Raw genomic sequence first — 24,590 nt, forward strand, 5'->3', positions numbered from 1 at the left:
GAATTATATTGAAGCCTCCAAAATGAATGATATCCATAAATCAGAAATGAAAAAGAGAAGCTCTATCAGAGAGAGAGATCTTGAAGGATTATCATAATTACCTTTTAGGATAAGCATCAGAGAATCGGGAAGAACAAGAACCACGATAGATGCGCCTCATATTATCATCGACAACCATATTTTCTAGGAATGTTAATTTTTACATTAATTTTAATATTATTTTTTCCCAAATGGAAAACCCTAATTTTGGTGTTGGTGTTGTTCTTCTTATAAGAAAGAAGGGTATGAAAAAAGGAGAGAAGAAAGTAATTTTATTTTCTTTTTTATTTATTAGTGAAGAAAAGAAAAAGAAGAGTGAGAGAGAGAGGGAGAGAAGAAGAAGCGTAAATGAGCGTATGATTATAAGGAGAAGTTCGTAGGATGAAGCCTTCACTGGATAACACCATCCATCCTTCTTTCTTTTGGACCACACCGTTTGTTTACAGTGACGGTGCATCTTCGTATGTCTACTTTATCATAATCATCATCGTATATTAATTATACTTAAGTCTTCAATTTTAATTTCTCTTCTCCAATCACCAATAAAATTCCATGTTAAAAATGTCAACAAAAAAAAAAAATTCTTTTATACCGCTCAATATTCCAATTTTGTCCTTCCAAACAATTTGATTCGCATAAATCGAATTTTTTCTAGAGCAAATTCAAAGTAAATTTCAATTTTTAAAAACCGAATTTTTTTTATGGCAAGAAAAGAATTCGATTTCTAGAAACATATGCTCTAGTAATGTGAAATTGCGTACATAAAATAATATAAAAAGGCAATGCTTAATTTATAACAAAATTTATATCATTTAAGTAAAATGACGTAATAATAAAATATATTTGATGCAATTATGGAAATTTTGCAATAAACATATAAGAAAATTAAGATAATCTTAACTTGCTTGCTAAGAAAAATAATTATATATATGATACATGTCATGTTTTGTGTTTAAAAATATGATTATATTGTTGATATAAAAAAAATACATGATTATATTATTTTAAAATATTTTACAAAGAGTAAAAATGAATTTTAGTTAAATAATAAGGGTAAAAGTTGGAAAAAAATGATAAATTATATATAAGCTATATGTTCATAAACTATTTAAAATAGCGTCTGAAAAATAAGCTACAAGTAAGTAAAGAATAATAATTATTTAAAAAAATGTTGTGATTCTTGTAAAGAATTTTTATTTTAGTTACTTGAAATTTGTTTATCTTCTTTCTAAAGAAACAAGATAGGTGGAGGACGGGGACGGATAGTAGTTCCAACGTAGTTGAAATGTCTATCCCACCCTGACATTTGGATACTCTTAATTTATAAAAAAAAAAAAAAACAATGAAAAAGATTATTAACACATAATAATACTCATACATTTCAATTTCAATTTAACAACAAAAGTCAACACATTTATTTTCCTTCTTTTCACCAAAATATAATACTATCCATACATTTCTCTTAAGAAAAATTTTCATAACTACATTTTATTTCTAATCAAAACAAAGAATTAAAAAGACTCTTTTATATTTGATAATTAAAAATATTTATATAATTTTCTTATTTACTAACGGCATGAATATCCTTGGATATGGATACCATTAAATCCGCACTCGTATCCATTAACTATATTGTAGTTGAAATATCAATTTATTTTATCCGTGGATATCCATTAGACTATCCGCTCCATGTTTTTTGGCGGATTTTATCTGCTAATACCGCAATAACAGATATTTTTGTCATCCCACTTGTAACACCCCAAATTTTAGAAATAATCATCTTATTATAATATGTTTGATTTTAATGCGATTATGTTTATTGGGTTATTTAACGGGATAGAAGTGTTAATTTAGTGAAAGAAAAAAAACATAAATTAGAATTTATTTAATTTAACAATTAATTTTTTTTTTACAGCATTTAACAATTAATGTTAGAATGGAATTCCTATTCACACCACTTCCTACACCCTACTCTTCTACTAATAGCACTATTCTGTTTTCTAACATTATTTCTTTAATTAGAGAGATTAAAAGTGGAGGTGTGAAAAAGCCCAGTAGAATTGGAGGGGTATAGAATAGTAAGTCTGTAGAAAATAATGAAAATAGAAGATAAGAGATTAATATGACTTTGGGAGGAAGTCAACCTAATTGAATCTCTATAAATAGGTGTTAAAAACATAAAATTAGGATTAACGATCACAACTCAAGATTTTAGAAAGAAAAAAATAAAACTCATAAACTTAGAAACAAAAATGAGAGGCACACTAGGATTGGAGAGGAAGAACATAAAGGGATTCAAGCAAGGAATTCAAAAACTTTATGCAAAAATTTAAGGTAGGGTAGGGGGTGCCTGAGTTCACATATAGGGCCGGATATTGACCACAAGAATAGTAGAGGGGTCCTTGCCATCCTTTCCTTTTCCCACGTGCTTTTGAACTAATCTGTGATAATTTTGTTAGTGTTGTTGTGTCTAACTTGCAATTTCGTTCTGTTTTTAATGATTAAATTTCATATGAATCGATTCTAAAATTTGATGTCTTTGAGTTAAAAGTTGTTGTTGTTTTGAAGTTGTGTTTATAAAAGTGAATTTGTGAATTTAATAATTCTAATCACTAGTTTTACAAGAATTAGTGTTTCTGAGATATATTAGGCTGGCATAAGTACTGATTTCTTGGAATTTTGAGACCATCTGGGATGAAGTACTTGGAGCCTTGGGTGGGTGAGGATTCAGAGTCAAAATCACGTCCACTACTCTATTTTATATGGGTTCTGAATTTGAGCGCTCACCTAGAGAGACTTTGGCTTGCCTAGCGAGCCTGTATTTACTGGGCATGGATTTGAGTGTTCGCCTAGCAAGACTCTCCAGCCTGTATTTTATGGGCAAGAATTTGAGTGCAAAAGATGATATTTTTAGCTTCCAGATCACGATGTAAAAGATGATATTTTGTAGATTTTCACCTCAAATTGTGTGTTTTTTTTAAAAAAAATCTTGACGTATTTTTCACTGAGTTTCTGTTCTGGGCCGAGCATCGAGCTCGAGCATCAGAGGGTGTCGAACACATACACCATCCGAGCACGTCCTAACGGTCAGATACCCTTGCGTATTGTAACGGCCGTAAACCGGAATGATGAGCATTTACTGCACATCAAGGCCTCCAAGCCGTTTTCCGGCAGCCACTTGATGGCCATTAATGCCATCAAGGGCCTTAGCCCAGCGCTGGGGGCTATATATATGCATCTCACTTCATTTGCAAGGTACGCATTTTATAGCTAAGAAAACCTTACACACATACTGACTTGAGCGTCGGAGTGCCTGCAGGTACACAACCCCCCTCCGCTCCAACAGGGGTCTCAAACGCTCTCAACCACCGCAAAACGCCGGCGAAGTCGCATCATTCTGGTCAACACGATCAGTGGCGCCGTCTGTGGGGATCATAGTTTCCCTGTTTATTCAAACCAAAAACTAAAAAACTTCCTCAAAACACCCTTTTACGACCAATGGCTGGCGTTAACAACCACCAAATCCCGGAGCACGTGGCGGAGAACCCTGGATCACCGATGGACTACGCAGCGTACCACCCAGGGGACGGCCAATTCGCCTCCGTAACGGAAGATGGCCAGGGAGAGCAAAACGCGCATTACGAGCCCTACAACCCAGAAGAACCGCAGATCCCTGTGGCTACCCCGCCACAGGCGACTCCGGCAGCGGCTATCCCTCCGGGCGTTCCCATGCAAGAAATGATGGCTGCGCTGGTCAATGCAATCAACCGCCAGTCAGACTTACTGCTGCAACAGAACCAGCGATTCGAGCAGCAGAATCAAAGGCTCGAGCAACAAAGCCGTCGCATCGACGCAATTGCCGAGTCGAGGATCACGGCGCAAGCTCGCCCAGCTCGCCGTTCACCCACACCAGTGAGGAGCAGAACCTACTCCAGGTCTCGCTCACCACCTCGCCACAGAAGCGAAAGGAGAAACGAGGCTATATCTCGAAACTCCACCCCGCCGAGGAGACATTCCCCTAGAAGGGACAACCCTCCTCGTCGCCAAAGGAACCGATCCCCGGAAGAGAGAGACAATCACCAAGGCCCCCTCTCCCGAAGGATCCGAGAACTCCCCCTACCGGTCGGACTCGAAAAACCGCCGGCAATGGATACCTACGATGGCTCGACAGACCCGGACGAGCACATCGAAAATCTTGAAGCTCTCCTCGAGTACAGAAATGTACGAGGCTCTATCAAGTGTAAGCTCTTTCCCACAACTCTGAGGAAAGGCGCTATGGCTTGGTACAAGAGCTTGGCGCCAGGATCCATAGATTCTTGGTCGGACCTGTGCGCCCGCTTCCGGGCTCACTTCACTTCCTCGAGGCGTCACCCAAAAACTGAAGCAACCCTCGAGGCCATCATCCAAGGCGAGAACGAGCCTCTAAGGGCCTACCTCGAACGGTTCAACAAGGCAGCCGTTGAAGTGAAGGTCGATGAGAGCATGAAGCTGTACCTCCTCGACAGGGGATTACATCCAGACAGCGACTTTGCTAAAGCTGTCGGCATCGAAGAGCCGAAAACGCTGGATGCATTCTTCGAAAAAGCGAAGAAGTACATTACCTACGAGGAGAAACAAAGGGCCAAAGATATAAGAAGGCCGAAAAGTCAAGAAAAAACCAGGAACCATGAAAAGGACGAAGCTGGGACCTCGCGAAGAGGTAACGAAAAGCAAAGGGAGGAAAGGATAAAAGATTCCAAACCTCCTCGGGGAAAATTCACAACATATACTCCACTGAATGCGTCAAGAGATCGCATTTTCGCCGAAGTCTCCGCTGCGGACTTCAAAAAGGCTGGGATCCACTTCCCGAGACAGCAGCCCATAAAGGCAAATACTGATAGGACGAAATTTTGTCGCTATCATAAAAGCCATGGACACGTCACTGAGGACTGTGTCCACTTAAAAGATGCCATCGAGATTCTGATACAAAAGGGTTATGCCCGAAGATATGTTCAGAACGACGAACAAGCACAACAACAACAACAACAACAAAGGCGGGAGCCTCAAGAGGTCGCAATGGCCATTGATGTTCCCGAGCAGGAAAACGGAGGCATCGTCCCTCAGGCGCTTGCCATCTCAGCTCCTGAAATTCCACTCCCATCCCCGGGGTCAGACGAGGGAGCGCTCCTGAGGCATTTCAACGCCCACCTGAATGGCTCATGGGAAAATTTCCCAAAAGCACTGGTGATAACAGGTGGAGGGCTAAACAAAATCACCCTCGGATCGGTAAAAAGAAAGTTCGAGGAGCTGGAAAACGTTTGCTCGGTGACTCCCATCACCGTCACCAAACCTGAGGGAGACTCCGATCCGCTGGCCTTCTACAAATCAGAAGTTCCTGGGGGCTCACCAAACTATCAGATACCACTGTTGGTGAGGGCTCGCATGGCAAACTTCGACGTCCACCGCATCCTCGTAGATCAGGGGAGCTCGTGCGACGTAATGTACTCGGGGCTATTCAAAACTCTACAGCTGTCGGAGAAGAACTTGGTTCCATACGTAGGACCCGACCTTCAGGGGTTCAATGGGTCGACTACCAAACCTTGGGGATACGTGGACCTCATTGTCACCTTCGGCGAGGAAAAGGCTATGAAATCCGTGAGGACGCAATTCATGGTCGTCGACTGTCCCTCGCTATACAACTGCATCATCGGCAGAACTACTTTAGCGGAGCTATTTGCTGTGTCGTCCACTGTTCACTTGAAGCTGAAATACTACACACTGGACGGCCAGGTCGCCACCATCAACGGCGACATAGCCGCTGCGAGGAGATGCTTCGAGGCTGCAGCGAAGAATCTGAGCACCGTGGCAACCCCCAAGAAAACTGAAAAGAAAAACCCGGGGGTAAACACTGTTGGAGGTTCCGTCGACATCGATGCTCGACTCACAAAAAAGGAGCATCAAGAAGAAAAACAGAAGGACCTCGCCGATGCTGAAAAGAAAATCTACCGCCCCATCCCGGACGGAGATTTCGAACTGGTGCCCTTGGGCGAAGACCCCCTCAAAGGGATCAAGATTGGAACTGGACTCCCCGACTTGGTCAAAAAGCAGCTGATCGCCTGCCTTAAGGACAATGCTGAACTGTTCGCCTGGAGCGCTGCAGAGATGCCTGGTATCGACCCTGAGGTCGCCTGTCACCAGCTGACTTTAGATCCTAGGGCTAGTGCCGTTGTTCAGCGGCGTAGGAAGCAGTCTCCCGAAAAAGCGGAGGCTGCCGAAAAAGCTGTAAAAGACCTCCTCGAGGCAAATTTCATTTCGGAAGCTAGGTACACCACCTGGCTATCTAATGTTGTACTTGTTAAGAAATCGAATGGAAAATGGCGCATGTGTGTTGACTATACCGATCTTAATAGGGCTTGCCCTAAAGACGCTTACCCTTTACCTAACATAGACAAATTAGTAGATAATTCATCAGGATTTAAATTACTATCGTTTATGGATGCGTACTCGGGTTATAATCAAATAAAAATGGCTGAAATCGATAAAAAGAAAACAGCGTTTATGACCGAATCCGGTAATTATTATTACAACGTAATGCCTTTCGGGCTTAAAAACGCAGGCGCCACATACCAAAGGATGATGAACAAAGTCTTCAATAATGAAATCGGTGACATGCTCGAAGTCTACATGGATGATATGATCGTCAAGTCCGAAGAGGAAGTCGATCATACAGCCCATCTAAAAAGAGTGTTCGACCAAGCGAGAAAGTATAACATGAGATTCAATCCTGAAAAATGCACGTTCGGCGTAAAAGCTGGGAAATTCCTCGGGTTTTACTTAACCGAAAGAGGAATCGAAGCTAACCCCGATAAATGCAGAGCATTCTTTGAATTCCCTACGCCGGACTCAAAGAAATCAATCCAATCATTAAACGGGATGCTCACAGCCTTATCTCGTTTTGTCGCAAAATCCGCTCAACACGCGCTACCTTTATTCAAATTACTTAGAAAAGAATCCGCATTCGAATGGACAAAGGAATGCGAGGATGCGCTACAACACTTAAAACGAGCATTATCCGAACCCCCAGTCCTAACGCGACCCAACGAAGGGGAAACCTTATATCTTTATCTCGCCGTAGCATCGGAGGCCATCAGCGCCGTTCTCATAAGAGAAACCAAGCAAGGGCAAAAACCCGTCTATTTCGTGAGTAAGGCTCTGCAAGGACCAGAACTCCGGTACTTACAGATTGAAAAAACGGCCTTAGCAGTAGTCATGGCCGCGAGGAAGCTAAGACACTATTTCTTAGCTCACTCCATCGTGGTTCGAACTGATCAACCGATCAAGCAACTCCTTGCGAGGCCGGATATGACAGGACGAATGCTAAAATGGTCGCTCGAGTTGTCCGAATTCGAAATCTTTTTCGAAAGCAGAAAGGCTTTAAAAGCCCAAGTGCTAGCAGACTTCATAGCCGAGATGACCACATCATCTACCCCGAACAAAAACAAATGGACCATCTTCGTAGATGGATCCTCGAATCCACAAGGGAGTGGTGCGGGTATCATACTCGAAAGCGGTGAAGGAGCGCTCATAGAAGTTTCACTCGAGCTCGCCTTTCCAACCACAAACAACCAAGCCGAATACGAAGCTTTCTTGGCAGGATTAAGGTTGGCTCAGGATATGGAAGCTGAGGAAATTAAAATATTCACGGACTCACAGCTCGTCGCATCACAAATAACCGGGGAATACCAAACAAAAGACGAGCGACTCACGGAATATTTAAACTTGATCAAAGAAAAATTAACCAAATTCAGACAAACCGAAATCAAGCACGTTCCTCGCGAACACAATGCAAGAGCAGATATCTTATCAAAGCTCGCAAGCACTAAGAAAAAGAAGGGCGGAAATCAATCACTTATTCAGGAAACGCTGTCCAAACCAAGCATAGTAAAACCCGCCGAGGTATTCCTGATATGCGAGATCGACGCCAACAGCTGGATGACACCCGTGTTCGAATTTCTGAACACTGGAAACCTCCCACTTGATAAGAAGGAGGCGGCTAAGGTAAAAAGGAGAGCCTGCGCATATGTAATCCTAAATGGAAAAATGTACCGCCGAGGATTTTCCATCCCTCTGCTAAGGTGTGTTGAGGAAAGCGAGGTAGCCTCGATCCTCGGCGAGATCCACGAAGGAATAAACGGTCAACACATCGGTGGACGCTCCTTGGCCAGAAAGGCCTTGCGAGCAGGATTCTATTGGCCTACCATGCAAGCAGACGCAAAAGAGCATGTCAAAAAATGTGACAAATGCCAACGTCACGGGGATATGCACTTGGCCCCTCCAAACGAGCTAAGAACGCTATCGTCCCCGTGGCCGTTTTCTTGGTGGGGGATGGACCTCTTAGGACCGTTTCCAACGGCAGCAGGACAAAATAAATACCTAATAGTAGCTGTCGACTACTTCACGAAGTGGATCGAAGCCGAACCTCTCGCCCACATCACAACATTCAACGTGTTGCGATTTTTCAAACGCAATATACTTGCGAGATTTGGGATCCCTCAAGTTGTCATTACAGATAACGGGACTCAATTCACGGACAAGAAAGTGCGAGAATTTATGGCAAAAATAGGTACAACCCAACATTTCACCTCTGTCGAACACCCTTAAACGAACGGACAAGCCGAAGCTGCGAACAGGGTTATACTACGAGGACTCAAAAGAAGGTTAGATGAAGCAAAAGGAAAATGGACAGAGGAACTACACAGCGTACTCTGGTCTTACCGAACCACTCCACATTCTACAACGGGAGAAACGCCTTTCCGACTGACGTACGGAACAGAGGCCGTAATTCCAGTAGAAACCGGAGCATCCTCCTTCCGAACAGAAGTACCCCTCGAAGGGGAAGACAACCATGAAATGCTCAGAGAGGAGCTCGACCTCTTGGAAGAACTCCGAGACGGCGCAGCCCTCCGAGAAGCTACTTTGAAACAAAAAATAGCAAAGCGGCACGACAAAAAGGTCATCAAGCGAGAATTTGACGTTGGGACACTAGTACTCCGACGCAACCAAAAAGATTCTCGTGAAGGTAAACTCGCGGCAAATTGGGAGGGACCTTATCGTGTTCGAGCCAAAACCGAAAACGGTGCCTATTATTTGGAAGATCTTTACGGAAAAGAAATTCCCCGACCTTGGAATGCCGAAAAGCTCAAACAATACTACAGTTGAGAGAAGGTCAAAACCATCCCTCAACGAAGGCTGTGTCTTCGCCCATGAGAAACACGCCTATACAACGGAGGAGTGCTTAGGTACGGGCATGAATCTTAAAATATAAAACAAAGTCGAGACGTTTTGAGCTCGATGATGTTGGCGAGGAAAGCTCTAGACCACGGAGCACCATCGTCGTAGTACACGCCCGGTAGAACCCCAGCTCGCGATGGGATGTTCACACCCCGAGGAGGAAAGCTTAACAACAGCCCCTCTCCTCGTTGTTAGTTTGGATTAACATCTCCAAACACTTAGAATGGTTCCCCGCACCTTCTAAGCCCGGCATCAAATGGTACCAGCTACCACAACGATGACCACCATCCAAACACACACTAGCGCGAAGAAACAAATAGTTCGGCGTATAGAATGTTTGGAAAATTACCAAGTTAAAAACCTCAAAATTGGTCGAGCGCAAACAAAAAGACAATCAAAGCATAAGCTTAAAAGCGTCGAGCGTATAAACGATCGGTTCGAACATTCAGAGGAAATTAAAAACGTCGCCATACAAACCCTAAATCTAGACGAGATAAAGGTAAAAGAGCAGGTGGATAAATTAAAGTACTGATAGTTAAAGACCCCGAGGGGCCATAATTGTCGATTACATCAGAAGGGCAAACGCCCGGACAAAATAAAAGAAGAAAAACAAATTTACACTTCATCATCATCAGGAGGGGTGACAATGGCTCCATCTCTCACCTCCTTCTCCTCATCTAAACCCTCCTCGTTCAAACCGGGGTTGAGAATCCTAAGCTGAGCCACTGCGTTGTTAAAGCTAAAAGCTGCAGCAGCCACCATGTTCGACTCAAGCTCCTGGATCTTGGCGAGCATATCAGCACGAGAGGAGGAAGCATACTCCCCTTGAGGATCGAGCTCCTTCTCCCGATCTTCAACGACCCCGGTGACTTGAAGCCTCTCCAACTTCCCTGTCAACTCGCCGATCATAGCCTTCTGTTCCTCAACCTTCTGCACAGCGCTGTCCCTCTCCTCCGAAACTGTCTTGAGCCTATCCTCCGCTTCCTTAAGGTTGGCCGAGAGGGTCTTACGCTCCTCCCTGAACACCTCGCAGGAGGCCTCGGATTCTGCCAACCGCCGCTGCAACAACGGCAACTCCTTGCGAGCTTCGTCCCTTTCCTCCAGATACTTGCATTCCCGGCCATTCAAAAAAGTCGCCACCCCGACTAATTTGAGCAGAGCCATCGATTGAGCGGCAATTTCAGTCCGGAGACCCTCGGGACCCATATCCGAGAGGATGGCCTCATCTGCCGGATCAACCTTCACTTTGGTCTCTCCGGACAGCAGTCTCTCATGAGCGTAAAGTGGAGGAAGGACGAAATTTTCAGCAGGGACACCAGCAGTCAACCTGTGAGGTCCGGGGAGAGGAGGATCATCCTGACCAGAAAGATCAACAACCACATGATCCTGACGAGAAGAGGTTTCCTCCTCCAGTCGAGTCCTCTTCGAGCGATCCACGTTGGAAGCCGTGGGAGACTGAGGGGCAGAAGAAGTTGTAGCAGCACTACTCGCCTCCCTCTTGTTCTTGGCAGCACGAGCTTTGCGGAGAGCAGCAGATCCACTAGTCATTGTACCTACACAAATCAGAGCATCAGTTAGCAAAACAGAAGGCGAGCAAATAGAGAAAGCAATAACAGTTGGTAGAAAATAAATAAAGAAAGCTACGAGCATACTCCAAAAAACGGTCAATTCCTCCGAGGTGTCACAAGCGAGCAGCTCTTTCGTAGCGATCACCTTCGGGCAGGTCAATCTTCGACCATCTTCCCCAAGCAAAGGCTCGCCATTCGAGTCACTCAGAAGGAATGGAGGCAAGCCCTCCACAAACTCTAATAATTTTTTATAATCAGCTCTCTCCTCAGCTGACAACGCTCCCAGCGTAAAAACAAATTCTTTGGTCGACATGGAATAATGATCCCTGCGCCAATAGAACGGAAATCTAGCAAAATCCTCCTCTATAGGGAGACCCTGCTCATCAAGAACTTCCTGCCCAAGCTCATCAATGCGATGCCCCCTACGAACGAAATTGTTCCAACCTTTCGTCGTGATTGGCCTAACTCCATAAAACACGGACTTGAACCCTCGTACCGACTCGTCGAACATATCAAAGAGGCGTTTCCGTTGCCTCAAAGAAACCCATCCATGCTTGGTGCTCGGTACTGGGGCTCCCTTCGCGAGCTTCCCTTTCGCCTGTTCCCCCCGAGGACAGCTCCGTTGAAGGCCAAAATGGTAAAAGAATAAAGGCAAGGTGGGGCCCAGACCCAAATACTCTGCGGTTTTCTCGAAAGCCTTGATAAAGGCCAACGAGTTCGGATGAAGTTGAGAAGGGGCCAAGTGAAGATGGCGAAAGATGGACACCTCCAGATCTGTGAAGGGCAACCGAATTCCCAGATGCTTAAAGGCAATCTCGTACATAGGAATCGTCCCCCAAGCCCAGTTGCCGCAGATCCGGTGGCGAGCAGTGGGAATCCGCACCTCGAAATCTTCGGTGGGAGGAGTCTGTATATCCGTGCACATCGTCTCCGGGATGTCACTCTCGCAGTCCTGATAAACCGACGCCGTCTCTCGAGGTTCATCCGCCACCCACGAAACGTCGGCTCGGATACGAATCGATGAGGAAGGCTGTTGATCTATGAACGCGAAGTCACTTTGAGATCCCTCAGCCATCTAGAAAACCTGAAAAAGCAGAGGAAGGAAAAATGAATTCGACATTCAAATCCACCCTTCCACCGCCAAATCAAGCGAAAGGGCGAGGATCTCAAACAAAAGATTACGCGGAAACTAAAAGTGACAGATCATCTCTCCGAACGTAAAATTCATGTAAACACCCGAGCACGAAATGCATATGGTGCTCGACGCTGTTCTAAGTTAAAACCCAACCGTCAGTTGGTGAAAACAAGCGATTTCTCGCCGGAAAACCGCGAAAAACCCCTCTTTTGGGGGGAAAAGGGTGCTAATCACCACCTACAACCTTCAAAAAAGACTACCCAGACTACACAGGAAACATACTACAGCCCTACACCGCGTGAACTATCTACAACAATCCAAAGTAAAATCCAAACAAAATCTTCAAAGATTAAAAGGATAAAACACTTACTTGTTGATCAAATGAAGATAGGAATGAGGAGTTTGTAGTAGAAAAACACCAGAGAAAGCTTGGACCGGAAAGGCAAAATGATAGAGAAAGTAAGTGAGAAACTGTAAAGTTTCAAACGAAAAACCTCCCTCCTATATATAGGCCAACGCATCCGTACAGGAAAATTCGCGCCGCTTCCATCTGAACCACAGGATCGATCTAACGGTCCGGATCAATCACGATCAAGTGGCCCAGATGTGATCTCAGGAGAAACGAAAAGGCGCGAAAATCCAACGGTCCAAAACGACCTCGAAGTTCAAATCTCAAAGAATAGCCACTCGAGTGCTGTTTCATAGCCTTTACACGTGGCGAGAGGAAACGAAGCGACTCGTCCTTTCAAGTCACACCCGTCTGCTCGCGCAAATCTCGCGAAATCCAAGACACCACATCCCGAGAAAATTGCGACCAAATAAGGAAACGCAAGATCCTCGGAATCCTTCCCCTTATTTCTTTGCTAAAAATACGGGGAAAGCCGCAGCAATCGAATAAGAACACCGCGCTCCTCGACAAATTCGTAAAGTCGAAAACATGCTCGAACAATGAGTATAATTTTTCGATCGAAAGTCCGCTCGGAATGGTTCGGAAAATTAGCGACATTATTAAATCAAGAGCATACATAAAGCATGAGTGCAAATAAATTATGCTCGGGAAAATCAAAAGAGAATTATTTTATTAATGATAGTCCATTACAAAGGGAAGAGAATTACAAATGGATCTGAGCACCTAATCCTCGTGCTCGGAACCTGAGCTAATCGCGGAATCCGAATCAGTCCACAGCACCTCCTCTGGCCATATCTTAGCCTCTTTCCCAACCTGGGACCCCCCTTCACCAGAGGCAGGGCCAGGAGGATAGAGATGGGGAGATTGATGAGCCCTCAGGAACTCCTCGACTGCCCCAATGAAATCCGCCGATTCGTCGGAACTGGAGGTATCAGAAGTATCCGAGGAAGGGAACATCACCTTAGCTTCTTTCCCCTTTTGAGAACGAGCCGGTGCAGGCTTAGGAACTTCCGCTCTCTTTTTCCCTCTTCGAGACTCAGAGCCATCAGCAACAACCTTCTTGGAATCCCTATTATCCATCGCTAGCCTTCAAACTCAGGATATGAGAAGCCAAAGGATAAGCAAGTATTTATAGCAAAACTTGCCACCCAAAGGACCAGTCACCACACCTGACATCCCATAAATGCGAGAGGCGGCTGCAGAATCCTAGGATTGACCACTTGGAATAAACGATTTTCCCTTTCCAAAGCTTGACTTTGACCATAGGGACACTGCGAAAATTCAGCTGCCCAACTCGGATCTGGTACGTTCGGTAAATCGAGATGAATCGATAAAGCTTCAAGTCATTACCCTCGCCTACGAGCATAACGACTTGGGGGGCTCCTGTTCTGGGCCGAGCATCGAGCTCGAGCATCAGAGGGTGTCGAACACATACACCATCCGAGCACGTCCTAACGGTCAGATACCCTTGCGTATTGTAACGGCCGTAAACCGGAATGATGAGCATTTACTGCACATCAAGGCCTCCAAGCCGTTTTCCGGCAGCCACTTGATGGCCATTAATGCCATCAAGGGCCTTAGCCCAGCGCTGGGGGCTATATATATGCATCTCACTTCATTTGCAAGGTACGCATTTTATAGCTAAGAAAACCTTACACACATACTGACTTGAGCGTCGGAGTGCCTGCAGGTACACAACCCCCCTCCGCTCCAACAGGGGTCTCAAACGCTCTCAACCACCGCAAAACGCCGGCGAAGTCGCATCATTCTGGTCAACACGATCAGTTTCATTCCTAAGCTTTTACATAAATACTACTAATTATTACATTTTAACTACTAAAATTATCCTAAAAGAAATTATACCAGAAGTGACAGAACAACTTAAATTTCTACCATTGACATGTTGATTATTTTATTTAGCGGCTAAGATTTAAAAAGGGCAAAAAGGAGTTAAAATCAAATATATTTATATATTTATATAATAATTAACTTAAATATCGAATTAAAGTCGATGCACTCGTGTCGCACGGGTCTTTCAACTAGTTTATAAATAAAATGGTTCTTGACTAATTTTTATTTTTGCTGAAATGTGAAAAAGAGAGATCCACATTTACATCTTCTTCTCAACAAATACCTATTCATTCTTCATTTTTTTTTTTGCAACAAGTCTATTTTACTACCACTACCAGTCTACCACCATTCCATATTTTTTGAGTATTAGTTGTATGGGTTTTCTAAAATGTATTATTTTTCTGCAATTTTTATGTGGATATTTTAAATTTGAACACCCCTAAAATACACTAGCCGAAAACAATGGTGGATAGTTTTTTTTGGTTACTTTAAAATATAATAAGAAAATGCTAAATAGTGCATTGATGCACTCTTTAAACACCTTAAATAGTAAAATTTTGTGAAATATTTATGAAAATGTGTGAAGTCAACACATTAAAAATTTGAATATTTTACTATTTGAATAAATATTTTTTTTAAATGAAATCTTAAAGCATATTCCGGAAACAATTGTTAACAAGACTCAATATAATAATGCAATAGTCAAGAGAGAGGCAAGGCTCTTAATATTTTAATAGGTTTCACCGCCACTGCTAGTAAGAATTAGTAATACTAATAGGTCTTCCCACCTTAAACCTTCACCTAGTTTTAAAGGTGAGAATTATAATACGGCAAATGTTAATGAAGGTATCCGACACATTTTTTAAGATCTTAAATAGTATTTCCTCCTGTCCTAAGTATAAGAAAATTTTCATTTTTTAGGTTCATTAGAAAACCAATGTATTTTGATTATATTATAGTTTAGATACATTAGCATTCCAATGTACCTAAAAAGTAAAAGTTCTCTTATAATTAAGACTAGAGGAAGTACTCTTTGCTTTGGTACCCGCCTTGATATCTCAATCTTGCAAGGCACGACAAGCATTGGAACGAACTCCTAAGTTTTTATGGAAATGCGTAAAGTCAACGCATTGGAAATTATAGTGTTTAATTTTTTAAATAAAAAATTTCTTTAAATAAAATGCTTAAATAGTATCTCCAGGACATTTGTTAACAAAACTATTATAATATTGATGGAAAATTGGTGCGTTTTGTTTCTATGTTTGTCACTTGTTCCTAATGATGAGAAATAAGTTGCTAGACTTAGTCAAAGGAAATATAAGACTAGTACTAAAGATATAGATTATTGTAGTGAATGAATTAAGATAATAGAGAATCGCAAAAAACTATTAGGTCTGATCTTGAGAAGTTTAGGTAGTATATGTATGGGATTTTAGTATCGATCTTCATTAACAACATTGTAAACAATAAATAAATAAATGAGAACGACCAAAATTATGATTAAACACGGTTATGTCGAAAAAACAACATAAAAATAATTTTTCAAATAACTTTTGAAATAAAACTCTAAAAATAACAATAATTATAAGATTTTAACTATCAAAACTATCCTAAAATTATCACATGATGGACTATCATCAGAGCCAAATATAACTTAGGCTTAAATGCAATTTTAGTTCTCTATTTTTAATTTTTTAAAGTTTTAGTTCCTCTATTTTAAAAATCAACTTTTTAATCCTCTATTTTCATTTTTTTATAGTTTTGGTCTCCCTTTCCATTTTATCAACGTTATTTACTGAATATTTCATTTATTTAATATAATTATTTATGAATTTTTATTTATCTCTATAAAAATTAAAAACTTTTGTAAGAATATTTGTCAAAACAATTTATTTTCTCAAAAATAACTTTTAAATCGAAAAAGCTGAAATCATCAAACAATTTTATGTTTATCTTTAAAGTTTTTATTTTTAGCATTAACTTCAAAATAACTTTTATGACTAAAAATAGCTAAGGCAAACACACCCAAATTATGTTTATAAGATTTTTTTAGTCATAAATATATATTAGAAAAATTAAACACACTTATTCCGGTACGAGGTACTTTAATTCCTTTGACTAAATGGCGTTATATTTTTTCTGCACTTTTTTTTTTTTTGTGTGTAAAGAGTTTTATATGATATAAATTATACTGTACTAGCGGGCCAGGTAGGCGCGGAACGCCTTATGTCTAACTTATGTACCCAAAAAAAAAAATACGCCTTATGTTATGGTGAGTTTGTTAATAAAAGATTTTTGTTGCTACTAAAAAAAAGCAAGGGTAATGTTGGTATTATGAAAATTCTACCCCAAAACTCATGTATTTTTTTTATATATTATAGTATAGAATAGATATAGATGAAAAAACCATAAAAGAAAAAAAAAAAAAAAAAGGAAGTTAAGGGCAATTATGGAATAATTAAAAAACCATAAAGGAAGTTAAGGGCAAAATGGACCAAAAAAAATCCAGCCCAAACTCTCTTATCCCCTTTATATATTGTTATAGATAAATTATTATATGACGCTTTTTTTTTTGTGTGTAAAGAGTTTTATATCATATAAATTATATAAATTATTATATGACGCAAAAGTAAAACTAAAATAGAATGCGTTTCCTATCATGAATTTCTTCTTTTTCTGGTGGGATGAGCTATATATCTCTGTTGCATCACGATGGAAAGTTGAATTACTTTATTTGTTAGGAGGAACCTTGCATGATGGTTCCTTATATTTACGGGTGTATAATATTACATTATTACATATAAGATAAGATATAAGTTGTATGCCTTTCCTAAAATTGGAACACTTATATCATCTTATAAAATTCAATAATTGTCACTTTTTTTAGGTGGGCTAATTTAGCTTCTTCAAAAAAAAAAAATTGTCACTTTTTCCCTTTTCATCCTCCAACTAAACAAAGCTAACTACCCTTGTCAAGAAAATAAACAAAGTTAATTTATATCATATCATTGTAATTAGTCACAATGTAAAGTGCGACATACTCCACAGTCCACACAACAAAAAAGTGCGACATGTAAATCTCTTTGAGTTCTCTCTCTCACTTGCACAGCCGCCCCTCTTCCCCATCAACCCTAGCTTTTTTCTTTTGTTCATCTACATTTTTGACCCAAAATCACCCCTCTAAATTGTTTTTGCTTTTCATTTCATTTAAATAAGTGATTATTCACATATATTTGCTTTTCCGATTTTTGTTTTTTAAGTTTGTTGTCGTCTTGTGTGGTGTTATGTTTGTGGTCGTTTTGTGCAGCGTTGTGTTTGTCGTCGTCTTGTGCGACATTTGTTGGTTTTTCATTTTAGTACGATGTTTCGTTGATTCAAATTGACATATCTACCTCAACTCATTACAGGTCTGATGAAAACTTGGACGTCAACGTTGCAGATTCGGGAGTATGAAGATTCCGATTACTTTTATTTTGTTATATTTGTAGGCAAATTCATGATACCGTTGTATGCTATTAACCTAGGTGCTGCAAGATTGTTTGTAAATTCACCTTTTTCAGTTTTTAGCAATTTTGAATTTGTAATGATCGGTGTATTTTCAATTTGAATGAATACATATTTTTAGTAAATAAAGACCATTTTTTTTTTTGGTTAATATAAAGACAAACTTTTTATCATCCAATAAAGTTATCCTCACATTACATCAATGATAATGGCTGCATGACCCATTAAATGAGAAAGCCAATTAAATAAATAAATAACCGTTAAAAAAAAGTGTTAACGTGTGCTCTAGGCAAGGTTGTGAAAATCGGACCGGACCAAACCAGTTGGTCGAACTGATTCAACCGGAAACCGGTGAAAGCAACACATATTCCCACATAAACAGATCGGTTTTAGAGTAGAAGAAGAAGATCTTAAATACCATGTCCTCTGCTTTTAGTTGTGGACACATAGCCACTCTCTCCAATGCTAAACATGATATCATAAACTATTGTACCCTTCAAATACCTGAAAATTGACTAGACGACTTCCCAATGACTCTTGGTTTTAACATAAACTAGCAAACTTGACTTACAACTTGTGTCAAATCTATTGTAGTGGAAACCATATCCTTTGACATATACTCAACTTCTGCAATTTCCTTCAGACATTGATCCAATGAGAGCTTAAAGTGCTTCGCTAATGGAGCACTCTCACAACCATCAAATTGTTCATGTCAAATTTGTCTAACACCTTTTCAATATATCCTTTTTGAAAGAGCCATAATTTTATAGCATTAAATCATTCCTGTAAATAATTAACAGCAATCAACATATCATCAACATATAATAACAGGAAAATAAAAGAGTCACCATCAAGGTTCCTAAGGTAAACACAACAATCACACTCACACCTACTGTAGCTTATCTGAAACATGTATGAATCAAAGCACTTGTACCACTGCTTTGGTGACTGCTTTAAACCATATAAAGACCTCTTCAATTTGCTCATCTAGATTACCGAAAAGAAATAATGTTTTCACATCCATCTTCTTTAAATGCATGTCCTGACAGGCTATCAGGGCTAACATTGCCTTGATGAGTATGTCCGATGACAAAAGAGAAAATATTATCATAGTCAATCCCCTTACATTGTGGGTACCTCTTTGCTACAAGTCGAGTCTTAAATTTTTTCCCTTGTTTTCTGCTATTGTGATAAGGCACGACACACATAGATAACATGCACAAACATTATGCACAAATACATACACAAATACAAGTCAACCATACATTAATATTGGATTATGAACTTCAATTAATTGCCATTGTAAACAAATGGGTCTATAAAAATTATTAACATTTCATAGCGAAATTCTTGGAATATAATTAAAGGAAATTGCTTAATAGTGCGAGAGTATGATTCATGAAAATATGCTAATGACATGGTTTGAAATTGGGAAAATAATTGGCAAACTCTTTGACCAATTTCTCATCATATTTAAAACAGAGGTAACTACTAGACAGTACAATAAAATTGATTCACTCTTTTGTTAGATTCTTTATCTGGCTTCACCACTCTCTCACAACAAAGCACACTATGCTCAATTGATCTTTTGTTAGATTCTTTATCTGGCTTCACCACTCTCTCACAACAAAGCACACTATGCTCAATTGAGTGTATGCTAATTTACTTCATGCTTGGCTCTTTACTTGGCATAGTCTGTATATTGACTTAGCAACAATGTTGGTTTGACAACTTCTCTGTTGACGTATAATTGTCTCTATTGATCCATTGTGTAAACTGCATAATGTAACCCATGAGTTTTCCTTCAATGTCCTAAAAAGGCGTTTTCTAGTGATCTGATCATTGAAATATACACTTTATGAATACTGTTCCATCGTAGAGCTGTTAAAATCTATGCACATTTGAAAATCTCCATTATATATGATGTAAAAATGCATTACTCTCACTGCATTATAATGTTGTGATTGATGATAGTAGTGCAAGGTGAAACAGACTAAGCATGGCTACTAACTAGAACACTCAAATCTCTAAAACACAACCAAATAACCAAACTAAGAGCAACACAGTTCCATTTAAGTTTAACCATGACAAAGAAATCCAAATCAGAAAAAGCAATGCTCATACTAAACCAATTATAGCAACATAAATTAACGATCAGGCCTATGCAATTCAATTGAATCATATAAACTATAATATATTGTATCAACCACAAAATATAGTTCAATCATACCTCATTATCATTTGGAGCATGCGTTGATGAAGAAGAATACCATGTTTTCTCTTATAACAACAAAGACTTTATTCCCTGTTCGATGTCTAAATTTCAGTTGAGCTATATTTTGGGCATTTTGATGACTTACTTTCTATATTCAGCGAAACATAAATTTTTTTAACATTCCAAATTTGGTTTCCTTTGGTGTATGCATAATCTAGAAAAAAACCAAGATCATTTTGGTACTCATCAGTCTCTCTATCCAATTTTATCCATTACTTGTCCATTGGGTTTACGAGGAGACTACTGTATATATGGAAAATAATTTCAAAGGAAGTTAGTACATGTTTGATAAAAATGTAAAGGCTCCCATAGAGGCTCTTATTTATAAAACCCTATACTTTGTTGTACCTATTTAGACATAGTATTCCTAATTATACAGTCAGTTTCACTTTCAGTTTCAAATTGGGAGGTTAGGTTAGGCACACACATATGACAATCATATACTTAAATAGATAAATTATTTTTCTGAAGTACTATTTAAAATTTCACTTGCATCTATGCAGGTTTATGACTATTGAACAATGGAACATACCTTCGTGAAGAGTACTCTCTCTTATGCAACAACAAATGTCTTGATTAGAAGAAAAACAGAGTTGGAGTATGGAATAGAAACAGCAAGTGTTAATGCATCAAACATATAGTTGTTAATAAAGACTAATGTAATGCTAATTAGTAATTAATAAAAGTATAATAGAAGTGATTAAAACCTCAACAATAGAAACCCAAGTTGAGAAAAACCGGAAACTGTATTATTGATTAATAACAAACTAGTGCAAAAGAGAAAACCCCTCTGTTATTTCAGAGAAAAAAAAACAGAATCTGCCTAATAACAAAAAAAAAAAAAAAAAAACTAAATTTCTACCCTTTTCACCTCCCATATAAGATTTGAAAATGAATAGAAGAGTCAGTACCTTGCAAGAATAGATGTCGGAAAGAATAGCTTTTTGTCGAGACGAGACGAAGAGGGGAGAAGAATCTGAGTTTGTGAGCACAGTCAACACAACAACGAACATATTAGGGAGAAAAATCTGAGCTCAATCAGGGATTTTGTGACTCAAAATTTTACTGAATTGGGATTTTGGGGATGAATCAGTTTGAGAAGAAGAAGGATAAGAAAATATACGGGCTGTTTATTTGAGATTTCAATAAAATTATATATTTTTTTAAAATTATTTTCAAGAAAATCATTTTTTTTTTACAGATTTTGGAAAAAATTTAAAGTTGTTTACCATCATTAAAATCTATTTATTTTTTTTAAGATGGTGAGTGATGATGAACGATAAAAAAAATGGATTTTGATAAAAGCTATTGAAAATAGATTCTCATTTTAATGAAAAAAATATTTTTTTTATTAAAATATTTTTTGAAAAAATTTGAAACAAACACAAGTAAGATAAAATAATAGATTTTTTTTACGTAAAGTAACGCTTCTTTGGGAAGAAGTTTCTTTTATTTATTTTGTTTTCAAAATTTCACAAACAAACAACAAAACAGTTGTTTACGTAGGAATTTGGTAAACAACCACTAGTTTAAGTATTTAAACTCGAGAGATCAACTAGTAAATCTCAGGACAATTTTGTGTTTTGTTTACTTAGAAAAATGTTTGAGTGTTCGTCTAAAAAATATAACAAACACTTAAGAATTAAATCTTGCGCAAACAATAAAAGAAAAAGCTAGTTTGAATCGCCTCGAAATAGCAGTTTCATGAACAGACATCAAATAAAACTAAAGCACATTGCTGGAAAGTAAATTGCATTGAATAAAAAGCAATTACAAACTAAATGGTTCACAAAACATACATCTTCTCTTCAAGATTCCTTTCGTTCGATCGCTGAGTACTTAGAATTTTCAGACAAAATTTTATACAAAACTTTCTCTGAAAATTCTAAGCACTCAGCGATCGAACGAAAGGAATCTTGAAGAGAAGATGTATGTTTTGTGAACCATTTAGTTTGTAATTGCTTTTCATTCAATGCAATTTACTTTTCAGCAATGTTCTTTAGTTTTATTTGATGTCTGTTCATGAAACTGTTGTATCGAGGCGATTCGAACTAGCTTTTTCTTTTATTGTTTGCGCAAGATTTAATTCTTAAGTGTTTGTTATACTTTTTAGACGAACACTCAAACGTTTTTCTAAGTAAACAAAACACAATATTGTCCTGAGATTTACTAGTTGATCTCTCGAGTTTAAATACGTAAACTAGCGGTTGTTTACCAAATTCCTACGTAAACAACAGTATAATGAAAAGAAAATAAAATAATATATATATATATATATATATATATATATATATTATTAAAATAATTTAAAATGGTATTGATACGATTTTTAACCGTTGTAGTAGAATACAGATAAAAAATAGCCTTCTTTTCACTTCACATACTTATTGAATCTTCAAACAAATAAGGTTATTTCTTCATCATTGACTCTTCATCACTAGAGCGAACATCATCTTGCTTACCTTCGTTGTAGTCGTGTGCTCGTCGCTGTGAGAAATGAAGCAATCCGAAAATTTGTGCGGAGAGGAAATTGAAGACGTGGATTTTTTTTTCCAGTACTCCTATTTTTTTTCCGTTTTTTCCGTAATACCCATGTTTTGAAAAATATTGTCGTAATACCCCTATTTTAGGACAAAAACTGAAAATATCGCTATGTGCAAGGTGATGGCGGAAATGGCAGTTCCGCCATTGATCTGAGCCGTTTGATTAATCAAACGATTGGGAGAGTGAAGGTGCACGGTAGGCTTGAACAGGATCGGGTGCTATAAATACACAAAACTTCTCAAAAATATCATTTTTCTCTTTTCTTTCTCTCTCTTCTCTTTCTCACTTTCACACTCTCTCTTCTTTTCTCTGACTCCATCAAATGTTCATCACCAAACCAGAAGCCACCGCTCCGGCCGCCGCCCACCACCACCTGAACCCTAAAAACCCCAAAAAAAATAATCCCCAAATCACCTTTAAAAACACTTGTTTAACAGTTTTAAACTCAAATCAAACCCAAGAACACCAAATCTAAACAAACAAAACTAAACCCCAAAAACCAAAAAAAATATTGTTTCTAATTCTTCTTTTTCTAGAACTGAAAAATTGAAAGAAACTCAAATCAACAACGATCAAAATTTCAATTTTGTATCCTTCTCAGATCTGCAATCAAGACCTCTTTTTGAGTCCAATGTTATAAAAATCGGACCGGACCGGCCGGTTCGACCGGTTCTGCCGTGAACCGGACACAGCACCGGTCCGGAACAAGTACCAGACCCGCTAGTCCATTAAACCGGGGTAAACCCGCTTTGAACCGGTCTGAACCGGTCTAAACCGGAAAAACCGGCGAACCGGGAAACCGGAAAACCGGTCGGTTCTCTTCTAATAAAAAAACTGGAATTTCAAAAAAAAAAAAAATTCTATTTTCAAACTAGGGTAGAGTTATTTTTTTCACTAGAACATAAGTGTCAAACAGAAACATGAAAATGCCACTGTTATTTGTTATAAGAAAAAGAAGAAGAAAAAATACACGGATGAATTTGAGAAATTAAGGAATAGATCTGTTGTAGTCACACAATAGTTTTTTATTTCTTGATGGTCATACATAAGAAATGAATGAAACAGATCTGAGTAAGAGAGAAAAAGAAGAAACAAGAAAATAAGAAGAAAAAGAAAGAAATTACGTGATAGAAGAAGATAGAAAGTGGAGTGGAGGCTGCTCACTAATAGGAATGAGATGATATTTCAATTCTAGGGTTTAGCTTATAATTGAGTTTTTGGGTCAATACAACTTGATAAAATAATGGCCCAATATATTATAAAATAAAACTAACTTTCTTTTTTACTATGTAAAAAAAAAATAAAAATCAAATTATTGAGTCTAAAATTATTATTTATTCTTCAGCATTATATTTATTTTTAATTATTCGGTTCAATAACGGTTTAATAGCGGTTCAACCGATTGAACCGGTTGAACCATGAACCGGAGCTCTCACCGGTTCGATCTCCGGTCCGGTTTTTAAAATATTGTTTGAGTCATATCAGTGCATGGTGTGGGAGCTTTTGTTTTGTTTCTCTGTGTTTTTTTCGGCCTGCTTCTTTGGGTTGTTAGTGTTGTTTTTTTTTTTCTTCTTTTGTTTTGTCTCCCTCTCAGATCTGTGTTTTTTTCTTTGTGTTGCAGTTCAAAACCAAAACCTCCTTTTACTTCTTGGATCGATGGGTTTTTATATGGTCGTCTGTTTTTTATGATGGTGATGATGGTATTAATTTTTTTAAAAAAAAACAAAAAAATGCCATTTTTGGCATAAAAACGAAAAGTAAAAAAAAAAAGTCTTGGTCAATGGCGGAACTGCCATTTCCGCCATCACCCTGCACATGTCGACGTTGTCAGTTCCGCCATCAATGGGGAACTGCAACGCGTCAGGTTTTGTTCCAGAAGAAGGGGTATTACGACAATATTTTCAAAACAGGGTATTACGGAAAAAACGGAAAAAATAGGGGGTACTGGGAAAAAAATCGAGAGAAATGCATCAGATAAGAAAGGGAAATCTGTAT

General features: G+C 38.9%; 1 protein-coding gene across 3 annotated transcripts in view; it reads right to left on the reverse strand.

Annotated features, from left to right (window-relative positions):
• Nucleotides 1-24,590, reverse strand: part of LOC123905191 — a 30,820-nt gene that overhangs the window by 2,033 nt on the left and 4,197 nt on the right. Inside the window, exon 1 of one of the 3 annotated variants that reach the window (XM_045954820.1) lies at nt 102-532. The exons of 1 other annotated variant lie outside the window; for it this stretch is intronic. The gene's annotated coding sequence lies outside the window, so the exon portion shown is untranslated. Of the gene's footprint in view, nt 1-101; nt 533-24,590 lie in introns of those variants that run through there. One more of the 3 variants, XM_045954831.1, reaches the window with a different exon arrangement.

This window comes from Trifolium pratense, linkage group LG1 (genome assembly GCF_020283565.1).
Source record: "Trifolium pratense cultivar HEN17-A07 linkage group LG1, ARS_RC_1.1, whole genome shotgun sequence".
Lineage (NCBI taxonomy): Eukaryota > Viridiplantae > Streptophyta > Magnoliopsida > Fabales > Fabaceae > Trifolium > Trifolium pratense.